We start from the raw sequence: 9,862 nt of genomic DNA on the forward strand, positions 1-9,862 counted from the left end.
CTGATGATTTCCTCTAGTAATCTGATGGTATCAGATTGTGGTTTGAGATCCTTGACCCATGGTGAATTGATTTTTGTATAAAGTGTTTTTTGTATAAAGAGATATTGTTTCACACTCCTGCACTTGAAAATACAAGTTTCTGGCACCATTGGCTGACAAAGACTAACTGGTTGTGGATGTGTGGATTAACTTCTGGGATTTCAATTCTGTTCCATTGGTCCACATGTCTATTTCTGTGCTAGTACCAGGCTGTTTTGATTATACCTGCCCCATAATATGTCATGAAATTTGTTACTGTGATGTCGCCAGCTTTGTTTTTATTATTTAAGATTGATTTAACTATTTGAGTTTCCATATGAATTTTAATATTGCTTTTTCTAGATTTGAAAAGAATGTCTTTGGTATTTTTATTGGGTTCTTATCGGTTCTGGGCAAAGTTATCACTTATCATTAGTCACATTGAACATTAAAGGCCTGAACTGTCCAGTTAAAAGACACCGATTGGCTGATTGGCTTAAGGAGAAAAACCCATCTATTTGCTGCTTACAAGAAACACATCTTTCCAACAAAGATGCATACAGACTGAAAGTGAAAGGCTGGAAAAAGATATACCATGCCAACAGAAATGAAAAAAGAGCGGGCGTAGCCATCTTAATATCGGACAACATAAACTTTACCACAAAAACTGTTAAGAGAGACAAAGAGGGACACTATATAATGATTAAGGGATCAATTCAACAGGAAGATATAACAATTATCAATGTATATGCACCTAATTACAGGGCACTGGTTTATTTAAAAGATTTGTTAAGGGACTTAAAGGGAGACTTAGACCCCAATACAATAGTACTGGGGGACTTCCATACTCCACTCTCAGAAATAGACAGATCAACAGGACAGAAGATCAACAAGGATACAGTAGATTGAAACGACACTATAGCCCAAATTGATCTAACAGATATCTACTGCAAAAGAAACAGTCAGGAGAGTGAAGAGACAACCGACAGAATGGGAAAAAATATTTGCAAACTATGCAACAGATAAAGGGTTAATAACCAGAATCTACAAAGAGATCAAGAAACTCCACAAAAACAAAACAAACAACCCACTTAAGAGATGGGCCAAGGACCTCAATAGACATTTTTCAAAAGAGGAAATCCAAATGGCCAACAGGCACATAAAAAATGTTCAAGGTCACTAGCAATCAGGGAAAGGCAAATCAAAACCACAATGAGGTTTCACCTCACCCCAGTTAGAATGGCTCACATACAGAAATCTACCAACAACAGATGCTGGCGAGGATGTGGGGAAAAAGGGACACTAACCCACTGTTGGTGGGAATGCAAACTGGTCAAGCCACTATGGAAGGCAGTCTGGAGATTCCTCAGAAACCTGAATACAACCCTACCGTCCGACCCAGCCATCCCACTCCTTGGAATTTACCCAAAGGAAATGAAATTGGCAAACAAAAAAGCGGTCTGCACCCTAATGTTTATTGCAGCACAATTCACAATAGCCAAGACCTGGAACCAACCTAAATGCCCATCAACGGTAGACTGGATAAAGAAATTATGGGATATGTACTCTTTAGAATACTATACCGCAGTAAGAAACAACGAAATCCAGTCATTTGCAACAAAATGGAGGAATCTGGAACACATCATGCTGAGTGAAGTAAGCCAGTCCCAAAGGGACAAATACCATATGTTCTCCCTGATCGGTGACAACTGACTGAACACCATAGCCTAATCTTGAAGTATTATTGTGTTCCTTTTGAGGAGTCATATTGTCTACTTGTTCATGTTTCCTATGTTTCTACATTTATTTTTACACATCTGGGAAAACAGTCATTGGTATCTTCTCTGAAGGCTTTGTTCTTGGAAAGTGGCTTAGTGAATGCTTACACCTTCAGCAGAAATCAAGAGGTGTGTGCTGGGTGACGCCAGGGAGCTCTATCTGGTGTTTGTGTATCAGGCGAGAGTCCACAGGGTTCTCCCATAGGCAAGGTCACCAGTGGGGCATGGGCTGTTGCAGGCTCCTCTCACCTTCCTCTGGGAAGATGGCAAGCTCACCAGCTGCCAGCTGCGGGAGTCCTGCCTGCTATGGTGTGTTGATGCTGTCTTTGATGCTCCACAGAGCTTCTCTTTGTTTTGGAGGCTTTCTATGAAAACTTCTCTCCATCTGTCCTCTGGGAATGCAGGCCCTCCCCTGTACTTCTAGTCTTTTCCTGTGTTCAAACCAAGCCTTTTTTTTTTTCTATTCAGCCATATTGGATCTCTGTCATGTATAATTTTTCTGTGGTGAAATGCTGAAAGTATCTATAATTGGAAAGTGGTAATGGAATTGTTCATGGCCATAAGAAATTGGAAAAAACTGAACACACACACATAATATGTCCTTTTCAGGCCCTGGACAATACAGAGCTGTGCTTCATAAGAGAAGGTTAAACAAATGAATTGAGGCCTGCCATCAGTTCAGCTTCACATCTGGAATTTCTTTTTCAATCATGCAACAAGGAATAGGAACTCAAGCAAACTTGATAGTTTCACAGAGTTAAGGAAACAGAAATAGGAGTTGAGAAGGCCTAAGTCACACGAGCTGCAAGGAAGAGGGCCAGAGATGAAGGAGGTAAGCACAGAAATAGATCCAGAAATATCCATAGTAGTCCCCTTGAGTCTTTGACCAAATGATGTCTTGTGTGTGTGTAGAGTGGGACTGTGAGGTCAAATAAAGAATAAGTGTCTGACAAAGAATGTTTGTAAAGAATATGTCAGTCACAAAATTATTAGAGCTGACACAGGGCAAGAAGTGCTGACCAGCCATTCTACAGAGACTTCCTGGAATATCCAGGACACTCTGTAGAGAACCAAGAAGGTTTGGTCATGGTAGCAAAGTAAACATGGCCTCACCCTAGAATTACCCTAACAAAAATTGAAAATATTAAGCTACTCAATAAGTAATGTAAATGCCTGACAAAAGAAGCTTTGACACTCTTTAAAGGAATATAGCAAAATCCTGATATCTGATAATGTGAAACTTAACAGTATCCATCATCAAGTAAACATTACTAGATGTTTGAAGTACAGAAAAATTACATCCATAACTGGAATAAAAATCACTCAGTAGAAATATACTCAGACGTTACATAGATGATATAATTAGCAGACCAGGGCTCTAAAATTTCTATTATAAATATTTTTGAGAATTTAACTCATAATATAACAATATAATTCAAGAAGAGACCTGGAAGAAGCTCCTGACTTTCAAATAAATAAAATAAATGATTAAAAAGATTAAATATATAAATAGGACCAAATAGAAATTCTAGAAATGAAAAGTGTAGTATCTGAAAAGAAATATTGACTGAATGGACATAACAACATGATGGATGATTAACAAACTCAAAGATACGGGTGAAAGCACATAGAGAAAAAGACACAATAAAAATGCAGAGCCTCAATTACCTTGAGAAAATATAAAATTGTCTAAAATCTACATAGTTAGAAAAGTGAAATGATGGTAGAAACAATGTCAATTTTCCTAAAAATCTCAACAGCACACAAAGAAAATACCAAGGTACATTGTAGCAAATTTTCAAAAATCAGCAATAAGGCAATCTTAAAATCAATCAGAGAAGAAGAGGCATACAAAAGAAAATAATAATGACTTGTAATAAGTTCTCACTGGAAACAAATCAAAACAAAGGACAATGGACCAACATCTTCATATGCTATAAGAAGAAAAAGAGTGCTGGCACTGTGGTATAGCAGGCTAGGCCCCCGGCTTGCAGTGCCAGCATCCCATATGGGCGCTGTTTCAAGTCCTGGCTGTTCCTCTTCCAATCCAGCTCTCTGCTTATGGGCTGAGAAAGTAGTGAAGACGGCCCAAGTGCTTGAGCCCATGCACCCACTTGGGACACCCTGGCTCCTAGCTTCTGATTGGCTCAGCTCCAGCCATTGTGGCCATTTGTGGAGTGAACCAGCTGATGGAAGACCATTTTTTTTCTCTCTCTGTTTCTCAGTAACTCTGTCTCTCAAATAAAAAAATAAATCTTAAAAATAAAGAAAGAAAGAAACAAAGGAAGGAAGGAAGGGAGAAAGAAAGAAATTGTCAAGCTGAATTTCTATTTCCAGAAAAAATATCATAAAAAATTTGACACTCAGACTTCTGAATTGTAATCTGATGTATAAAGACCTTGGATGTTATCACTGTGGTTCAGCCACAAGAAAAAAGCTGAACAAACTAAAAATCCATAACTTTTCTGAGAACTCAGGTCACACAGGAGAAGTTGCTGCCCAGTGTTTTGAGACAGGAAGCTATAAGGAATCACAGGTTATTGAACGCAACAGCCCAGAAGCAGAAGCCTGTTGGTAATGACTGTGCCTTGTAACACAGCATCATTAGTCTATTAATGATAATAAAGGACATCACAGCTGAAGGAAGTGCAATCTCAGACCAACTTTCAGAAATATTCTCTAAGGAAATCCGAAAATAACAGGGAAGATGGAACCTGATGGAAATAGTAGCTTCGGACACCCACAGCTATAGCAAACAAAACCCAACTCCCAGTCAGATAAACATTATAGCTCATACTAGAGACCTATTCACTTTAATTTCTTTAACTTCATCCTCTCAGGCTATCAACAACAACAACAAAAGTAAGCCATGTGCAACAGGGAAAAACACAGTCCAGAGAGAAAGCAAGCTCAGAATCAGATTCAGATATTTTGCAATTATTCTAGATTTTGGAATTATCAGAATGAAAATATAAAATAATTATGATTAAAGTACTAAAGGTTCTAGGAGGAAAAGTGGGAAATACACATAAAGGGAAGTAAAAATAAACACATTTTTGAATAAGTGAAATGTAATATTACATTTCATCACCAACCTAAAGTATAAGAAGTGTTAAAGGAATTCTTCAGTGTGGAAGGCAAATGACACCAAATGGCTTTGGGACATAACAAAATGAAAGAACATCACCGGAAATGGCAAATATATGGGTAAGACAGAATATTTTTTTTTTCACATTAGGAAATCTTTAAGGGAACAACTGATTACTTAAGTAACTAATACTAAGAGTGAATTGTGATACTAATGACATTTGTGAAGGTTAAATGTGTGATGAGGGTCACAAAGCAAGCAAGCAAGAAATCCGAAAAAAACAGTGTGATAACATTCTTACGTTCTATGTAAGCTAGTAAAATACTTGAAGGTAGACTGCATTAAGTTAAAGGTGCATACAGTATATCATAAAGGAATCACTAAATAAATAAAACAAAATGTTGTTATTAATAAATAATAGAAAATTTGAAGTAAAGTAGAAATTATATAATTAATAAAAATCCTGATACATAGATTAAAAACACATGTAAGACCAATAGAAAATTCACAATATGGTAAATTTGAACACAATCATGGTGAAAAATATATCAATAACAATATTTCCATATGTAATATAAATGGTAACAATATACTTGCATTTAAGTTCAAAAAGTGAGTAACTGAAATAAAAGCACATTTCATAAAAGTAGATAAACAATGACTGTCAAGATAGGGAGATCTTGTCCAGATTGGTCTGAATCAAGGGTGGAGCCCCCAAATTCTTATTTTCTGGGGCTGGTTCTGAGTGGTGCTGATGCTGTCAAGGAAATATGGAACAGTAAGTGAGCTTTGTATAATTCCACCACTGTTGTGGACAAGGGCAAGGGCAGGGATGTAAATATTAACCATGGAATAAATAACCCGTGACATAAACAAAAATACCAAGAAGACATCTATGTTCTGTCTTGTATTTTATGCACATATGTGTGTGCATATTTGTATGTTTGTGTATTTATAGCCAAATTCTTTAATGGTTTCTAGTTCCCTTATTCTTAGTATTTTATTTATTTTTGCTATGATAACTTTTATTGCTTTTTTAGAATTATGGATGTTTTTATGAATTATGGATGTACATATTTATGAGATACAATATGATGAGGTGTACAGTCAATACAAGGTAATCAACGTTTAACCTTCTTTGACATGACTTTGCGAGTGGAGCCTTGGAACTTCTTCAGTCAATTTGCTCACATAGTATATACTGGGTTTTTGTGAATTATAGCCCCCACCTTCCCCACTCTGTGTAATACTGTGCATTACTTACTCCTTTGTTATAAGACTAATTTGGTACCCACTATTCAAACTCCCACTATTCCTCTCCTGTTCAGGGCAGCCTCTAGTAATCATTATTGTGTGTCAAGATTGAGTTTTCTGCCTTCGGTTTTTGTTTCCTTTGGCTTACACACGTCAGGGAAAGCCTGAGGTATTTGTGTTTCCATGCCTGGCTTCCTGCACTTAACATGATGCCCTCAAGTTCCGTCCATTTTGCTGCAAATGATAGGATTTTATTCATTTTTTATGGCTGAATGCATTCCACTGTGCATATATATCATATTTTCTTTGTCCATTCATCTGATGATGGACCCCTTGGTTGATTCCATATCTTGACTAACGGGAACAACGCTGTGATAAACAAGGTGGAGCACATAAATGATAAAGTGATTTCATATCTTTTGGCTATTTACCCAGGAGTGAGATTGTTGGATCACGTGGCAGTTCTACTTCTAGTTTCTAAGTAAACCTCAAATCTGTTTTTCGTAGTAGCGGTACTAACTTGTGTTACCACTAATAACGTGTAAGAATTCCCCTTTTTAATATCCTCACCATCATTTGTTACCCTGTCTTTTTGATGGCAGTCATTCTAGCAGAGGTAAAATGATGGATACCTCATTGTAGTTTTGATTTGCTTTTCCTTAATGGCTATTTACAGTGAGCATTTTTTCCATATATGTATCAGCCATATGTATCTCTTCTTTCGAGAACTGTCTAATCAGGTTCTTTGTCCATTTGCTGTTTAGTTGTTGAGTTTTTTGAGTTTCTGAAGTATTGTGGATATTAATCCTTTGTCAGATAAGTGGCTTACAAATATTTTCTCCTATGCTGTTGGATGTCTCTTAACTGTGTTGATAGCTTCCTTTGCTGTGAAGAAGCTGCTGAGTTGCTGTAACCCCGCATATCCAGTTTTGCTTTTATTGCTCACACTTTTGAGGTCATTTAAAACTATTAATAACATCAATGTCTTAATGTGTTTTCCCCACATTTGGTTCTAGCAGCTTTAGAGCTTCAAGTCTTACAGTGAGGTCTTTGACCCATTTTGAGCTGATTTTAGGGTATCATAAGATGTAAGCATCTAAGTTTGTTCTTCTACATATGCATTTTCCGTTTTGCTAGCACTATTTATTGATAGGTCTATCTTTTCCTCCATGAATGTTTCAACTCTTTTGTCAAAACTTAGTTTGCTTTATGTACATGAATTAATTTCTGTTTTCCAATCTGTTACATTGATCTCTGTTGTAGTTTTTATCCCAGTGCCATGCTGCCTTTTTTTTTTTTTAAGATATATTTATTTTAGTTGAAAGGCAGACTTACAGAGAGAGAGAGAGAGAAAGAAAGTCTTTCATCCACTGGTTCACTCCCCAAATAGCCACAACATCTGGGGCTGAGTTGACGCAAAGCCAGGAGCCAGGAGCTTTTTCCAGGTCTCCCATGCAGGTGCAAGGGCCCAAGGACTTGGGCCATCTTTTACTGCTTTCCCAGTCCTTAACAGAGCGCTGGATCTGAAGTGGAGCAGCGGGAACTTGAACCGGCACCATATGGGATACTGGTACTACAGGCGGCAGCTTCACCTATTACGCTACAGAGCTGGACCCCTGCTGTTTTCATTACTGTAGTATTATAGTATGCTTTGGAATCAGATATTGTGATATGTCCAGCCTGTTTTCCTCCCTCATGGATTCTTTTTTGATTATTCTGGATATTTTGTGGTTTCAAATGACTTTCAGGGTTTTTTTTTTTTTCTAATTCTGTAAAGAATGTTATTGATAGTTTCAAAGGGATTGCCTTGAATCTATAGAATGCTTTGGGTAGAATGGATATTTTAATGATATTATTTCTTCAAATCCATGAGCAAGGTATATCTTTCAATTTTTTGTGTGTCCTTGATGATTTCTTTCATCAATGTTTTATAATTTATTTTCTTGACATCTTTCACTTCTTTGGTTAAATTTATTACTAGATATTTCATTTTCCAATAGCTGTTGGGAATAGGATTTCTTTATTTATTTCTCTTTAGTGAGATCATTAATAATGTATAAAAATGCTTGTGTTTTCTGTATGCTGATTTTGTTTCTTGTGATTTGACTGAATTGGTTTGTCAGTTGTAATAGCTTTTTGATGAGCCATTAGGTTTTTCAATGTACAACATCATATCATTTGCAAATATAAATACTTTGACTTCCCCCCTTCCAATTTTGATGTTATTTATTTCTCTCTCACCCTTAATTGCTCTTGCTAAGAATTCCAATACTCTGTTGAATAAGAACGGTGAAAGTGGACATCCTGTCTTGTTCCATCTCCCCGTTCAGTACAATATTGGTTGTTGATGTCATATATAGTGTTTATAATTTTTAAGTATGTTTCTTCTATAGAAAATTTGTTGAATTTTTTTAATCGTAAGAGAATGTTGAATCTTATATGCTTCCTCTGCATCTATTGAGATGATCATATGTTTTTTATTTTTCATTTTTTATGTGATTTAAGACATTTACTGATTTGTGAATGTTGAGTCACCTTTGCATCTCTGGAATAAATCCCACTTGATTATGATGCATGCTCTTTTTCATGTAGTGTTGGATTCGGTTTGCAAATATTTTATTGAGAATCTTTGCAGCTATGTTCATCAACTATTTTGGTCTGTAGTTTTCTTTTTGTGTTTTGTCTTTGTTTCATTTTGGTGTCAGAGTACTGCTGACCTCATAAAAAGAGTTTGGCAAAGTTCCATTCTTTTCAATCTTTTGGAATAGTTTGAAGAGTTAGTTCCTCTTTTAAAATGTTTCGTAGAATTCAGTTGTAAAGCCATAAGGTCCTGAACTTTTCTTTGATGTGAGACTTTTAAATACTGCTTCAATGTCATTACTTGTTATAGGTTTGCTTAGATTTTATGTATCTTCTTGACCTAATCTTGGTAGGTCACATATATCCAGGAATTTATACAATTTTTGAGGTTTTCCAATTTGTTAACATAGAAGTTTCTTAGATCCTTTGCATTTTTGTGGTATCTTTTTCAACTCTAATTTTATTTGTATGAATTTTTTTTGTTAGTCTGGCTAAGGTTTATCAATTTTGTTTATTTTTTCAAAAAGCCAGCTTTTCATTTTGTTTAACTTTTGTATTTTATTGTTTCAGTTTCATTTTTTTCCTCTTGATCATTTTAATTTCTTGTCTCCTGCTAATTTTGGGTTTGCTCTGTTCTAAGTCTTTAAGTTTTATTATTAAGTTCTTTATTTGAAAATTTTCTAATTTTTAATGTATATAATTATTGCTATAACATCCCTTTTATTTGTTTAAAGATTTATTTATTCATTTGAAAGGCAGGGTTACACAGAGAGAGGGAGAAACAGAAAGACATATCTTTCATCTGCTGGTTTATTCTCTAAATGGCCGCAATGACCAGGGTTAGGCCAAGAACCTGAAATTTCATCCATATTTCCCACATTTGTGGCATGGCCCAAACCCTAGGGCCATATTCTGTTGCTTTCTCAGGTACATTACTAGGGAAGTGGATGGGAAGTGGATCAGCTAGGACTTGAACTAGCTCACATATGGGAAGCCAGAGTTACAAGCTTCAGGTTAACCTGCTGTGCCCAAATACTGGTCCCTGTAATTTCCTTCTTAATATTTCTCTTATTGTATCCCATGAGTTTTGATGTGTTGTGGTTTTATTTTCATTTGTTTCAATTTTTTTTTATTTTTCTTTTTA

Source organism: Oryctolagus cuniculus, chromosome 7 (genome assembly GCF_964237555.1).
Source record: "Oryctolagus cuniculus chromosome 7, mOryCun1.1, whole genome shotgun sequence".
Taxonomy (NCBI): domain Eukaryota; kingdom Metazoa; phylum Chordata; class Mammalia; order Lagomorpha; family Leporidae; genus Oryctolagus; species Oryctolagus cuniculus.